Below are 16,495 nucleotides of genomic sequence, written 5' to 3'. Positions count from 1 at the left end.
ATGATGTGTGTTTTAAATGGAGATTTTTTTCTCCTAAGTTGTGCATTGTGTGTAATATGGCATACTTGACTTGATGATGTGAATTAAATGAACATGCTTGAATGTGTTCTTATGAAATGGAATGTTAGCTCCTTATGTGGTGGAAACTTTCCTAAAGAGTAGAGGAGGTAGTTCCTCCCATGTTTATGTGAATTAATGAGGTTTGCGCATTTCCATAAAAACTTGTGTTTTTGAAGAAAGATGAGTTGTATGAGTTGTTTCCCTCATGTTGTAGTGCATTGGTTATAAGTGATCTATTGTACTTCATGAAAATAAGGTATGAGCATGTCTTAGTAAGGAGTTGAGAAGTTCCTCCTTGAAAGAGTGCTATTGAACATGGAAACTTGCATATGTGCTTAATGATGTATGGACTATGTAATGACTAGGAGAAGGTAGTTCCTCCTATGAACATGAGAAATGTTGATGTTGGTGTGTTATGACTAGGAGAAGGTAGTTTCTCCTTGAACATCACTAAACATGATAATGTCATTGCATACATTCATGTTTAAGTTGACAATTGGTTCATTGTGGTTTTACAATTATGTTGAGGTTTTTGAAATAAGGTGTAAGTGCATTGTTGCATCCTTATGTGGGCTGAAATTTCCATGTTTGTGTCTCTCATGTATGTTTCTTTAACATTCGGGGACGAATGTTCCCAAGGGGGAGATATTGAAACGACCCCAAAAATGCCCGAAAATGTGCTTCGGAAACACCTATAATTCTAATTTCCATATATCTCAAAATCCGTGCATGATTTCGGAAATTCAACTTCATATTCTTATTCAGGGGGTCAAATTGAGTGGGGAATGGGTCTAACCCGAATTTTAGAGCAACTGTATCAAAATTCGAAAATCGCAAAAAATGCGATTTTCAGGGTCAACTTTAAAGGGGCATATCTCTTAGCACACAAGGAACTGGAAGGGCCGCTACCCATTAAATTAAATCCCTTCGAGTTAGCTTTCCAATCCAATTGGTTTCACCTCATTCCGAGTTAGGACGAAGGAGTTATGATCATTTTCGTAAAACCTGTCCGGGCAGAAATGCAATTTCCAGTGAGCTAATTTACTGTAGCGGGCAGGGACGTTTTTCTTTTATAAAAAAGAGGATTGTCCCATAATTAGTTATATTTCTTTCTAGCTTCAAAACACTCAAAAACACTCTCTAATCCCTCTCCAAAATTCCACCAAGATCTTCAACCAAATTCAAACATCTCAAGTTCTAATTCCGGATTCAAGACTTAATATCAAACATCAATTCTCCATTCCAATCTTCATCAAGGATTCTCCAAAGTTGAGGTATGTGGGTTGATTGTGGAAACCTTCCTTTCCACAAGTCCAACCATTTATCCTCTATTTTACTTCAAGTTTATGGGTCCTTATGATCATCTATGAACTCTTGAATTATGGAATTACTACTACACATTCTATTATGGTCTATTTTTGCATATTATCATGAAATGGAATTATTATGTGATGTTTATGGTTTTCATGCTTCCATGATCAAATTATGAAGGTTGATATATATATGTATGTTGTTGGTGGGCTGATTTATATGTATTTCGAAATTGGTTGGACTTAGTACTCTTGAAAGACATAATTTTATCTACATGAACAATAGCCCACCATGTGTTTGATAAAATGCCATTTATAGAATTCATAGGAAATGGAAGGTCCAATGTACGTCCTATGAATCGAATGGTTATATAATTATTGAAATGACGATGAAATGGACACATGTATATGATTTTCTCTATAAAAGTGTTGCGAGTCGACCAAGCCTAGTACGGGGGGTAGTAGGCCCGTATAACCGTATCAAGGGGTTGGTACCTTGGTTGCCTAGTACGGGGGGTAGTAGGCCCGTATAACCACATCGAGGGGTTTGTACCTTGGTCCCTAGCTCGGGGGGTGGTAGGCCCGGGTAACCACATTGAGGGGTTTGTACCTCTTTCGCCTCTCCAAGGGGGTGGTAGGCCTTGGAAAATACTATATTGATGGTCACTCACCACACATGTACTACGTCCCACTAAATATGATTTTTATGTAAGCGTCATTATATACATCATTTCATTTATGTGCTATCTATCGGGTATGATTATGCATTTTTCCTATGATGTCCATCTATTGTAGCATTGCATTGCATCCCACATACTTAGTACATTCAAACGTACTAACGCATACTCTATGCCTACATGATGTCACCATGTAGGGACCGGAGCACCGCTTGACCATCCTCCTCCGCGTGGCTAATACGATTTCCTATCAAGGTTATTGGTGAGTCCTCCATTCCGGGGACGTTGCTCATGATCTTTTGCTATGTATAAGACTTTTCTTTTTAGTTATGTTTTGACTATGAGGGTGAGCCCGGTAGTTTGTCTTGGCCCCCGCTAAGTACTCATGTTTAGAGGTGGTGTTGGACAAGTTGTGTATTATGCTTGAGCTTGACTCATCTATGGTATTTATGTACCATTTCTTCTTTTTTTCTCTTGCTCCCTTAGTCCCGATTTCCCCCTTTGATTATGCTTATTGCTTATGGTCATTTTAATTGCTTCCGAGACCAAGGATGTGTAATGATACGCTATGAGGCTTGTTTGGGGTTCCTTCGGGTTCCCCATTCGCCGGTCACGTCTAGGCCCTAGGCTTGGGTCGTGACAATGAGAATGTACACTGTGATTGTGATTGTGGCTTGTTGAATGGATCAGGTGTTGCGTTCCTACACACTAACTTGGATCGGTTGCCACATTCCGACATAATTATGGGATCGGTTGCCACGTTCCGGCCTAATCATTGGATCGGGTACCACGTTCTGCTATGCTAACAGTTTGGGTTTGTGTTCCATGAGAGGACCAATGACCTCATATAACTATGATGTTTGAGAATCGTGAAACTGTTCGTTGTTCGTAAATGATGATGATATTGTACATGTTCGGTGTATGCATGTTATTGTATTGGTGTATTGACTTATATATGTTGCACTTAGTGGGATAGCCGTGTGATCCTACTAGTACATTGTGGTTGTGTACTTATACTGCACTTGCTCTCATGTCATCTTTAGGTGGCTATTGGCAGACCTCGTTTAGAAGATCAGTGATCGTTGATTAAATTCAAGGGTGAGCCAGTTCTTCCAGGCTGCGATAAGTTCTCCTTTCGTCTATGTCCACATTTCGGACGTAGACTTTCTAGTTAGTTAATTAGTTCATTAGTTTGGGGTTGTATCCCCTCTTTTTTGACTTATGGTTGATTTTAGTTGTTTTGGTACATTGACTTTCAGGTTTTAGGCATTACTTCCGCAATGTTAGTTTGTTATTAGACCTTTTGTTTGGAGTCTATGGTTACTCTATTTCTTTCCTTACTATTTAACTTGCTTCTATAACTTAAATGCCTTAGTATATTTTCATTAAGTTGGTTAGCTAATTAGTGTAAATGGTCTTTCCACCTAAGGGTTAGTTTGAGTGCCAATCACGATGGTCTGGGTCATGACATAGGGTTTTCTATTGATTTTATATGTTATAAAAGTATCTTAATTATCATGTAGATGCTAGATCTTCGTTAAAATTATCATGCTACATTTTAACAAAAATATAGAATTGCGTCAAAATTATTGAGTTTTGCTGAACCCGTCTAAGATTCTAGGTCTTCATCCTAATATTTTTAATACAAATAAAAAATCTAATAGTATCTACATGCTGATTTTCTAAACAAATATAGAATCTAAATAATAATTATTTACTAATTTGACTTTAAAGTGGGCAAATTTTTTTCGGTCTATGAAATATTAAGTTTTACTATATATTACTATTACTAATATATTTTTTATTACCATTCTATAGTTACTTCAGTTAAAATAATTTTAACCCTATTTTTTAAATACATTTATAGAATTTAAGTAAAAGTTACTGATAGTTTGACTTCCAAAATCAAATGAATCCTGGATAAAAATCTTGGTCATTATTTTTTTCTAACTGAGTATGTAACAATTCAAAGTGAGCCAATTTTTTCTAGTCTATCCGATACAAAGTCGTAGTATATATAGCTATTACTAATACATTTTTTATTACCATTCTAAAGTTACTTGTTAATCTAAATAAAAATTACTAATTATTTTTTTTAGATTGCCCTTCAATTTCTCCAAACAGAACAAAAGAAGGATCCATTTGGATCAGGAAATTTGTAAGTAAGCTATCGATCAAGTAATTAATTTTTTATTTCTATTCTTTTTCTAGTTTCTATCATACAAGTATTTATCTTTAGTTAGTTTAATTTTCTATTTGTCTCAAACATCAACATTTGAAAGGCTTCAAAGTCTCAACTTATTCATGTTAAAAAGTTCTTTTTTAATTATAGCATTTGAAATTTATCAAATTAAAAAGGTGGTGTGTCTTTTTTTTTTTAATGTACACAATTTTTTATTAAAATTTAGCAGTGTGAAAAAGTAGAAAAGATTTAGTTTGGTGAAAATCACCATGGTTGTTTTCTCTAAAAAAAATAAACTGAATTTAGGACTTTCTGCTATGATTACAGATCCTTTAGAGTTATATATGTAGTTTTTATGAGATCATTGGATTTTATATATAAATTAATTAATTAGATAGATATGAGGTATATTGAGAAAATATCTGATAAAATGATAACAAGTGTGACATGAATTTAAGACTTAAGAATAAAAGAATCTTTGATTTAATAACATTTTATCGATTTATACGCTTTTACAGCGTGAAACTAATTAAATTATATAAGTCAATGAGTTGGAATAGTCTATGTGTTCAATTCTTTCTAAAATGTAGTTCTTTATTAGTTTGTGACTTAGCGCTATCTAATAAATTCTACAAAATTTAGGTATGTAGGTTTAATAAGATCAGTGAATTATTTTATTTTATTTTACCTAAATTAGAGATATTTGGGGTCTCTTTAGGATATCTCAAAAATCATTTAATTTTGATTTTTCATAACTTTATCAATTTAAAAAAGTTTATAAATATTGATGTTTCTGATGTCACATGTGATATTCGATTCAATTGATACATAATATATTAGTGCAGAAGTCAACATTGGAAAATCATACTGATACGACTGAGAGAAGAGAAAATTTGGTTAATCATATGATAAGAGGACCTAGAGAGAATCAAAATGAGAACAACTTTGCTACTAAAAATAGATATGGTGGTTCATCTGGAGATGAATTGAATACTCCACATGGGTTTCATCAAAGAGGAATAAATGCAGTGTCAATCAAATTCAAGAGCTTGATGTGTACATGTATCATTCCAATTGCTTTACATATATTACTATTTTTATGTTGATTAACATTCTATTCAATTTATTTTACTTGTGGTATTAGTGTATTCAAAGAAAATTCACATCCTGACGAAAAAACAAGACTGGAACTCACAATAAAACTTTCCCTGAACAAAAAACAAGTGTAATTTTTGTTCCAAAATAAAAGATCCATATTGAAGGTGATCTTCATATGCTATCTTTTTATTCATTCATGTTAATCTTGTTTAAATTTTTTTCTAATACTTATGAAAGTGAATGATGTTATTTATTCAAATGCAATTGGAACGGCATGATAAGAGAATGTTGCAACAAGAAAATGAAAAACTTTGCATAGAATATGCCTCAATGAAGGAAGTCATGGAAAATTCAATTTGTGATCTGTGTCATAATAAAGATACTATAAGGAACGAAAATGTTGATGAGAAGGAAATATTGAATGAGCATGCCCCCTTGAAAAATGAACATATGAGGATTGCTATCCATGCGGACAAATTTTTGGGGCCTTCTACATTCTTAGAGGGATCATTAAATTCCATGATGGAAAATTTTGGGTTGGAATTACTTAGGGAAGAGATGAAACTAGTGATATAAATGTGGTGGACGATTTATCATTAAATGAGGTTGATTTTGGAAACTATTTATCAAGTCCTCTACCCAAAAACTTAGTTAACAAAGATTTAACACTTGATTAATCAATGGTATTAAATCTCGTTTCGAATGCCTTGAATGAGTTGCTTAAGTTGTCAATGAGTAATGAACCTTTTTGGGTTAGAAGCATGAATGGAGATGGATAAATATTAAATATAGAAGAATATGCTAGATCTTTTATTCCAATTATTGGCATAAAACCTAGCCATTTCACAACAAAAGCCACAAGGTCATTTGGTAGTGGTTGGCAACAATTATACATTTTTAATGATTAGGTTGTTTATTCATTCTATATTGAGGAATTTCTAAAACTGACTCTTTACATTTGCTTCTAGATTTTATTTTTGCTTGACAGTTTCTTATAAAGAGTCAGTTGAGTACACTGAAAGTTATATCTTAATTATGAACCTTATGTTTGTATTTTATGTTTTAAGATGCTTTTGCTGTAACAACCCGTATTCTACGTGTACTAGTCCTATTTATATGATGCTTATAAATTGCCTTGTGGTATAGTTATGGACTCGGTTTCCTATGCAACTAGTGACAATAGAATAGGTTTAAAGTGAATTGCCCATAGATTTTGATGCGATCCGATTAAGTTGACGTCAACAGAAGTATTTAAACTCGAGATGGTAAGGTGGTAATTGAGCTTAAAGTTGGAAGTTAAGTGCTAAGTTAAAGAAAATGAGATTAATATTTAGAAAATGGAATAATGCTTTTGCTTGCTTGACTTAGCTAAGCTAGTAGGTGCTAAGTAGGTGCATCACCTACTTTGACTAATTGACCAATCCAAAGGACCACGTAGGTCCATCACCTACTTGGCTATATGGATCTAGTTAAAAAGGTCAAGGTTTATGGATCAGATTTGGGTCTATGCTAATAGACTCACTTGAGGCCCAAACTAAGTTAAATAAAATAAAAATGAAATTAAAGCCCAGCAGCCAAATCTGCCAAGGCCCAGCATATTTAAGCCCAAGTGAAAGCAAGTAGGTGCATCACATAGTTTGACCTTTTGAGCTGCTTGATGTACATAAGCAGGGGCATCACCTACCTGACAAATTAGTGGTTGAAAATGGACCCAAAAAAGGGAGGTTCTAGAGGATATTCTTAAAGGTGAAGAAAGCTCAATATAAGATATATTGGCTGCTATTCTCACTCATTTTTAACACACAATATTGAGAATTGACCCCAACTCTCTCTCTTTTCTCTTATGTATTAAAACAGCAGCCTTAAAGTTCCTTCTAGGGTTCTTGAAGAAATTATTATATCTGCAAACCAAGGTAAGAGAAACACTTATGGATTTAGCTTAATTCTCCCATGGATGACTAGAAAACATGTTATTCATGGTCAATTATAAATAGAAGGCAGAACTTCACACAACCTACTGCTCACTTTCCTTAATTATTAAAAAACGTTTCTCTTCTTCTTTGGTTTAAGTGTGAAGGGAAGTTATAGTTCTAGAGGAATTCAAGTTATAAGGAGAAGTTGAAGAAATAGAGGTAAGGTGACTGCTCCATTTTCTTCCTTCTCATGTATGAGTTTGAATGACGAATTATGGGTGTGCTGTCATAAAAGAACTCAAAGGAGTGGTGAGTTCAATAATTGGTTGTATGATAAAGAATATTTGATGTTGTTTTGTGTATTGTGGTTGGTGCAGCTTGTGTAATCTTGGAAAAAGATATATAATGTATGTATTAGGCAGAGAAGGAGGGTGTGGTGATACATATTATTTTAAGGGATGTATGGGCTTATTATTCGTCAATGTTAGCAACTGTTTTATGGGGATCACAGTGTTATAACTGCTAATTTTAGTATATCATGACTTATATTGTAGATTAAAAACTTAAAAGGGGAGGTGGAATCGTGATAGTTGTATTGGTCAGAGGATAAGGTATGTAGGGCTATTCGATTTCCTATTTCTTTGGCATGAATCCAACACCTGTATTACAAAGTAAGCTTTTTAAGTGTCCTTGATAGTGACTGATTAAAGTGAGTACTCTAATATGGTCAAAGTACCCTTGGCACGTAATCCCCTTGTATAAATCAAAATGATCCTATATTACACATGGTACATATGTTTATATGTTGGATATACAATCTGCCCATAACTTGCCAACTTGCTTCAATTGTCTATTCCATCATATATGTCATATTTTCATATGTTCATATGTTCACTTTATTGGTTTTTACTCCTATTGTGTTAGACTATACTGTTACCTCACATCTTCCCTACTTTCTCTATGGTACATTTTATATGTACTTGGAATATGTATCCGTCTTAAAGTTGAATCTGCCTATGCCCTTGGTTCCACGTTCATGTATACCTTGCATTTGATATTAGTTAGTGACTATTTGGGTATCATATAGAGTTCAAATCTTTTGGTTGAATATTAAATGTCTTCACTTGATATGTGCTTCAATTTGAGATGTCAAAATGCTTACTGAGTTATATAAGCTCCTAAGTATTAAACGTTCATGTCACATTTGCTTCCCATGTCATTGTTATTATCGTAAGTCCATATTCATATGTCTTTTACTACTAGTCCATAGTTCCAAATCTCAACAATGATTATGACCACCAAAAAGCTATCTCCAAAGAGTTATGATCATCCAAAAAAACAATCTCAAAAGAGTTATGAACATCAAAACAACAATATAAAAGATTAAAGAATCCAAGTGAAGCAATCTGTATAATTATGGGTGGAAGCCCAGGGGAAAATGCGTAGAATAGGTCGATCCCAATTGGTACAGAAGGGTAGCAGCTCAGGGGCGAAATCCTAGCATGGGCCGATCCCAATTGGTATAAGAGGGTGGCAGCTCAGGGGAGAAAGCCTAGCATGGGCCGATCCCAGTTTATGGAATTATGAGGACAGCATCCCAGGGGTTAAAATGCCTAGCATGGGTCATCCTCTTCTACCGCTGATCAGGTGATCATTTGTATCAGATGTCTTGTAAATATTATAATGCAAAGAAAAGTAAAGAAAAGAATGTAATATACATGATTCCATAGGTATAAGCAAAGGTGGTCTCTAATCCTTATCTATTGGTATTTGGTTTCACTTGAGCTCTCATTTTACATATGGTTGTATTATGCCTTACATATTCAGTACATTCTTTCGTACTGACGTCCCTTATTAGGGACGATGTATTTCATGTTGCAGGTATATGTACTCAACTAGTAGATCTCCCCAATAGAAGCACATGATACTCAGCAGTTGTTGGTGAGCTCCAGATTGATTAGGGGATTTACTAAGTCTTTACTATGCGTATTTCATAGTGGTACAGTCCTGGATTCAGTAGAGGTTTTGCAGACATTGTAAAGCTATCATCTGAATTCATAGTTTCACTTGTCACAAGTATCGGTTCAGCTAGTCAACATGGGTTGTATATGAAACTTAATTTGTAAATATATCTGCATAATAGTAGTTTACTTTCTCATGATAGGTGACGTGCAAAGAAAATGTTCATATGATACTTGTCTGCCTCATTAGTGTTGAGGTGTGACAAAAGTGGTATCAGAGCAGTTCGTCCTAGGGAGTTTACAAAGCCGTGTCTAGTAGAGCCTTACTTATGAATGTTTTGCGCACCACATTTATAATTAGGGGGCTTCTTGGACATTTGACAAAAGTTAGCCTCCTTCATAATCTAGATCGTGCGATAGAGCGAAGTTAAGAAGTCAATTTCCACTTTCACTTGATCATGCCATTCATATTATGCTTACGATGGTTAAGGTTAACGGTATATGTCAACATGCAATCTACAAAAAAGGATCTGAAGTTATCAAAATTTAGACTACATTGAGCTCATTTTATTCGACTGTCCCACTCCACAAGGTATATAAAGGCTTTTATGTTATATGTATTTTAAGTTGCATTTTTACCATTTGTATCTCGTTGGTTCAATTGAGAAAGATATCGTATGGTTATCTATATATGAGCTGTAGTATTTCTAAACACATCTTCTTAGGAGGATGTATCCAAATCTTAGGTTCTATATTTCCTCCATATTTATAGGATCTATTCCTATAGAGGACAGTTGTTCTTTGTCTGTGATATACATAGAATTTTCAGCATTACACATGTTCTCGAAATTGATGTTGTTGAACCAATTTTTCTTCGAAAGATGGCAGTGGACAATCTGATAGTGGATGTATCAGTGCAATAGTGTTACTATAGATACCCCTAATTAGCTGACAATGACCAAATTCTCCCCATATATCATCCCGAATATTTTAATATTTGGCTTTTACATGGTATGTGCTAACAACCCCGAATAAGTACTAACAACATTTGTATCCTTTTCACGGTTATAAAATTAGGGATAAGTGTGCCAATTTCTGCAAATGATATATGAATTGTAGTTCCTATTATGATCTATGTTTTGGCAATGGAGGATTAGTAAGCGACTAAAGGGTAAGGTTAACAAAAGGAAAATACATTGATTGGGTAGACCTAAGTTGTGATTAGTCAGGTTGTACATAGTGGGATTAGGGTACATGAAGCTACTAGTTTTGATTAAAAGGTACTTGTTAGTTAGGAAGCATGTGAGATAGAATCTTGAATTACACAGGCTGAATATGTACGTAGAGCTTCTCGTTAGAAAGAGATGGGATATGTCAAATTCCCTAAACATAGGAGTAGGGGTGATATGAGGATGCTATAGAGGAGTGAGCTAGGTGATTACGAAAGAGCGGTTGCTAAGTGTATGAGGCACTAAAAAGGTATCAACTCTTCAATCCTAACGAGTTATAATGGCACACCGGGAACAACTTTGTGAACCTTTGTTAGACAGAGAAGTCATTTTAGTATTGATTCAAGTCTTGATATTTGGTCCTGATAACAACAAGAAAAAAAAGAGGGGAATAGAAAGGTTACCTAAATAGAAGATACATGGACCTAGTTCATCTACATCATTAGTACAAAAGAGAAGTAGAGCATTATTCCCATGTATAGACTTCCATCAATTTGAATAAAGATACTATAGGGTTCATTTAATATATGCCTGCAGTAATTCGTTAGTCATAGTCGAGTTGAGGGAGAGGAAAAATTGATAATATGCTAGTTGTTATTATTTGCTATCTTGCATAGGAAAAGAGTCGGAGCACCCTAACTTGTTTTTTTTTAAAAAAAATCTATTAGTATGGCCAGACCTATCTAGTTAATCCAAAGGGGTTAACTCTAAGAGTTTATGAATCATGATATAACTTTATAGGTACCTGATACATGTTATTAGAGTTCATGTTTTATGGTGCGTTCAAGATTCACTATTTATTTTCTATTTCGACCTTCAAAGGAAACCAGGCATTGAGTGCGATATAACACAAGCTAGTAATGAAGGTAAAGTTGACCTCGTCCTCCTACTCTAATAGATGAAATATTGAGGATTTTCTTTTTGTACCTTGACTGTAGTATTTATATTGACCTAGATGGAAGCCAAGTCACAATAGCAGAACACCTATAAGAATTCTTAGGAGATTGAAGAGAGTAGATGGGGAAATCAATTGTATGTGTTTTGAGGTGAGTAAGGAATATGAGCAGAAAAATCCCACGTGTGACTTAACGTTTAAAACAATGTGTTTGCCCTTATTATGGTAGAGTGGCTCTATAGGATATCTTGTAGTTACCAAAGATGGTTTGTTATATAATTATGCATGATGCATGTTCTATAACTTATCTATTTGTATGTCATTTGCCCTTTGTGGATTACCTTCTCACAAGTTACCTAATGTCATAGAATGCTTGCATGTAAGTATTGTCCGCTTCAGAGTACCCTTGTTGATTGTTATATGTTTTCATAAGACCTTTTCCTTACATGTTATTTATTGCACTAGTTACTTTCCACATGTCAGTTGTCGATATTGTGTGGGTACTGCATGCTAATTGATCATATGCTATGAGAAAAATTAGTACTCGTGGGTTATATGACTCGCATATCACTTGTTTACATGTCATATGCATCATAAACCATTTCTATGTATATTACATGCCTTGTAGCCTACTTGCTTAAACATTACAGGCCTTATAGCTTTTCTACTCATGTGTCATGTGTTCACTTGATCATATTTCATAAGTGTACTTGTTGAAATGTTAGGTCACCAATCCATGCGATATAACGGACTTGATCAATGTGATTTGTGTTCTGTAGTTCATATTTCATATAAACTACTTGCTTACGTGTTATATATTTTATAGCTTTAGTACTTATGCATCATGTGCTCATCTAGTCCATTTCCTACATTCCTTATTGTTCATTCGCTCACACGCTACCCTTTTAATCATATGGGTGCGTACACCATATATTTCTGTAGCTTAGTGCCCGTATATTATGCGCTCCCTTTTGTGCTAATCTGCCTATGTGTCATACCCAATGTGACTTATTTATTTGTACACTGTGCCCATCTGTGATTATTCACTTGAGTTTTGAACATTTTGGGAAAACATTTCCTTGTATCATTATGTAGTGAAGATTTTGACTAGAAAAGGTTGGGCATATATGTAAATTTTATCACAACCATAAATAAATAACTTAGCATAATGCCCTATTCGAAGGTGCGGCATAAAACTTTAGACTTTATATTAACAACTATTCGTTCTTATAAGTCTCACCTATGGAAAGTGTCATGAGATAAAAGAGAAGGGAAAGTAGAGCCCCGATAGGTTAGGCCTATGATTTTGTGTTCGTTCCATATACGAAAATTTTGGAGATACCATAGTTATTATTGATTGTTAAGGCCCAGAAGCTAATCTCAAAAGGTTTATTGTGGAAGGAATAAAATATAACATAAGATACTTGGGAACAGAAGATGGTAGTGATCTTAAATGCCCATCCTGATTCTAAACATCAATATAAGGATCTGAGATCATGTGGTCCCCTTATATGATCATAGATCCTACTAGCAGTTGTTCATTTGATATGTCATTTCCATGTCTTGTGTTTAGGTATATTAAAGTCTTTATTTCTATGAATTCTAGTTGCATATCTTCAGTGAATTACATGGTCAAGAAAGGGGTTAATTTGTCATATTATTATTTCATGAACCATATCTATTGAGACGTCAAGCTAGACTTGTCTATACATGTTTTATGTTAGTCTATGTATTTTGGGTAGTCCTATATACAGAGGGAACTCTAGCAAATTTCCAAATGAAATTCCAAGGTTCACCAAACTATTAGCTTAACCTATCATTCGAGGACGAATGATCATGGGGGGGAGGATGTAACACCCCGTATTCTACGTGTACTAGTCCTATTTATATGATGATTATAAATTTCCTTGTGTTATAGTTATTGTCTGAGTTTTTACTATGCAACTAGTGACAATAGAATAGGTTTAAAGTGAAATGCCCACAGATTTTGATGCGACCCGATTAAGTTGACGTCAACAGAAGTATTTAAACTCTAGACGGTAAGGTGGTAATTGAGCTTAAAGTTGGAAGTTAAGTGCTAAGTTAAAGAAAATGAGATTAATATTTAGAAAATGGAATAAAATAAGTGAGTTGCTTGCTTGACTGAACTAAGCTAGTAGGTGACAAGTAGGTGCATCACCTACTTTGACTAATTGACCAGTCTAAAGGACCAAGTAGGTTCATCACATACTTGAGCTATATGGATCTAGTTTAAAAGGTCAAGGTTTATGGATCAGATTTGGGCCTATGCTAATAGACTCACTTGTGGCCCAAACTAAGTTAAATAAAATGACAATGAAATTAAAGCCCAGCAGCCAAATCTTCCAAGGCCCAATATATTTCAGCCCAAGTGAAAGCAAGTAGGTGCATCACCTAGTTTGACCTTTTAAGCTGCTTGATGTACATAAGCAGGTGCATCACCTACTTCGCCAATTAGTGGTTGAAAATGGACCAAAAAAAGGGATGTTCTAGAGGATATTTTTAAAGGTGTAGAAAGCTCAGTATAAGATATATTGACTTCTACTCTCACTAATTTTTAACACACAATATTGAGAATAAACTCCAGCTCTCACTCTTTTCTCTTAAGTATTAAAACAACTGCCTTAAAGTTCCTTCTAGGGTTCTTGAAGAACTCCTCATATCTGTAAACCAAAATAAGAGAAACACTTATGGATTTAGCTTAATTCTCCCATGGAAGACTAGAAAACATGTTATTCATGGTCAATTATAAATAGAAGGCAGAAGTTCATACAAGTTATTGCTCACTTTCCTTAATTATTAAGATATTTTTCTCTTCTTCTTTCGTTTAAGTGTGAAGGGAAGTTGAAGTTCTATAGGAATTCAAGTTATAAGGAGAAGTTGTAGAAATAGAGGTAAGGTGACTGCTCCAGTTTCTTCCTCCTCATGTATGAGTTTGAGTGAGGAATTATGGGTGTGCTGTCATAAAAGAACTCAAGGGGGTGGTGAGTTCAATAATTGGTTGTATGATAAAGAATATTTGATGTTGTTTTATGTGTATTGTGGTTGGTGCAGCTTGTGTAATATTGGAAAAGGATATATAATGTATGTATTGGGTAGAGAAGGAGGGTGTGGCGATACACATTATTTTAAGGGTTTTGTGGGCTTATTATCTGTCAATGTTGGCTTCTATTTTATGGGGATCACGGTATGATAGCTGCTAATTTCGTTTATCATGACTTATATTGTAGATTAAAAATCTAAAATGGGAGGCTTAATCGTGATAGTTGTATTGGTCAGAGGATAAGGTATGTAAGGCTATTTGATTTCCTATTTCTTTGGCATGAATCCAACAATTTTATTACAAAGTAAGCTTTCTAAGTGTCCTTGGTACTGAGTTGTTAAAGTGAGTACTCTAATATCGTTAAAGTACCCTTGACACATAATCCCCTTATATAAATCAAAATGATCCTAGATTACACATGGTACATATGTTTATATGTTGGATATACAATCTGTCCATATGTTGCCATCTTCTTTCAATTGTCTATTCCATCATATATGTCATCTTTTCGCATGTTCATATGTTCCCTTTATTGGTTATTACTCCCATGATAGGTGACTTGCAAAACATATGTTTATATGGTATTTGTCTGCCTCACTAGTGTTGGGTGTGACAAAAGTGGTATCAGAGCAGTTCGTCCTAGGGAGTCTACAAAGTTGTGTCTAGTAGAGCCTTACTTATGAATGTATTGCATTCCACATTTATAATTAGGGGGCTTCTTAGAGATTTGGAAAAAGTTACCCTCCTTCGTAATCTAGATCGTGCGATAGAGCGAAATTAAGAAGTCAATTTCCACATTCACCTGATCATGCTATTCATATTATGCTTACGATGATTAAGGTTAATAGTAAATGTCAACATGCAATCTACAGAAAAGGATCTGAAGTTTTCAAAATTTAGACTACATTATGCTCATTTTATTCGACCGTCCCACTCCACAAGGTATGTAAAGGCTTTTATGTTATATGCATTTTAAGTTACATTTTTACCATTTGTATCACGTTGGTTCAATTGAGAAAGATATAGTATGGTTATCCATATATGAGTTGTGGCATTTCTAAATACATCTTCTTAAGAGGATGTATCCAACTCTTGGTTTCTATATTTCCTTCATATTTGTAGGATCTATTCCTATAGAGGACACTTGTTCTTAGTCTATGATATACATAGAATTTTTAGCATTACACATGTTCTCGAAATTGATGTTGTTGAACAAGTTTATTCTTCGGAAGAAAGGAGTGGACAATCTGATAGTGGATGTATCAGTGCAATAGTGTTACTATAGATACCCCTAATTGGCTGACAATACCCAAATTCTCACTATATATCATCCTGAATATGTTAATATTTGGCTTTTATATGGTATGTACCAACAACCCCGAATAAGTACTAAAAACATTTATATTCTTTTCATGGTTATAAAACTTATTAATAAGTGTGCCAATTTCTGCAAATGATATATGTATGGTAGTTCCTATTATGATCTATGTTTTGGTTATGGAGGATTAGTATGCGACTCAAGGGTAAGTTTAACAAAAGGAAAAAAATTGATTGGTTAGACCTAAGTTGTGATTAGTTAGGTTCTACATAGTGGGATTAGAGTACATGAAGCTACTAGTTTTGATTAAAAGGTACTTGTTAGATAGGAAGCATGTGAGAATGAAGTTTGAATTACACTGGCCGAATATGTACGTAGAGCTTCTGGTTAGAAAGAGATGGGATATGTCAAATTCCCTAAACATAGGAGTAGGGCTGATATGAGGATTCTATAGAGGAGTGAGATAGGTGATTATGAAAGAGAGGTTGCTAAGTGTATGAGGAACTAAAAATGTATCAACTCTTCAATCTTAACGAGTTATAACGGCGCACCGGGAACAACTTTGTGAACCTTTGTTAGACAGAGAAGTCATTTTAGTATTGATTCAAGTCTTGAGATTTGGTCCTGATAATAACAAGAAAAAAAGGGAATAGAAAGGTTACGTAGATAGAAGATACATGGACCTAATTCATCTACATCATTAGTACAAAAGAGAAGTAGAGCATTATTCACATGTATAGACTTCCATTAATTTGAATAAAGCTACTGTAGGGTTCATTTAATATATGCCT

The sequence above is a fragment of the Solanum verrucosum genome, unplaced genomic scaffold, assembly GCF_900185275.1.
Source record: "Solanum verrucosum unplaced genomic scaffold, falcon-dt-bn FXZP01000209.1, whole genome shotgun sequence".
Lineage (NCBI taxonomy): Eukaryota > Viridiplantae > Streptophyta > Magnoliopsida > Solanales > Solanaceae > Solanum > Solanum verrucosum.
This window is presented reverse-complemented; position numbering follows the sequence as displayed.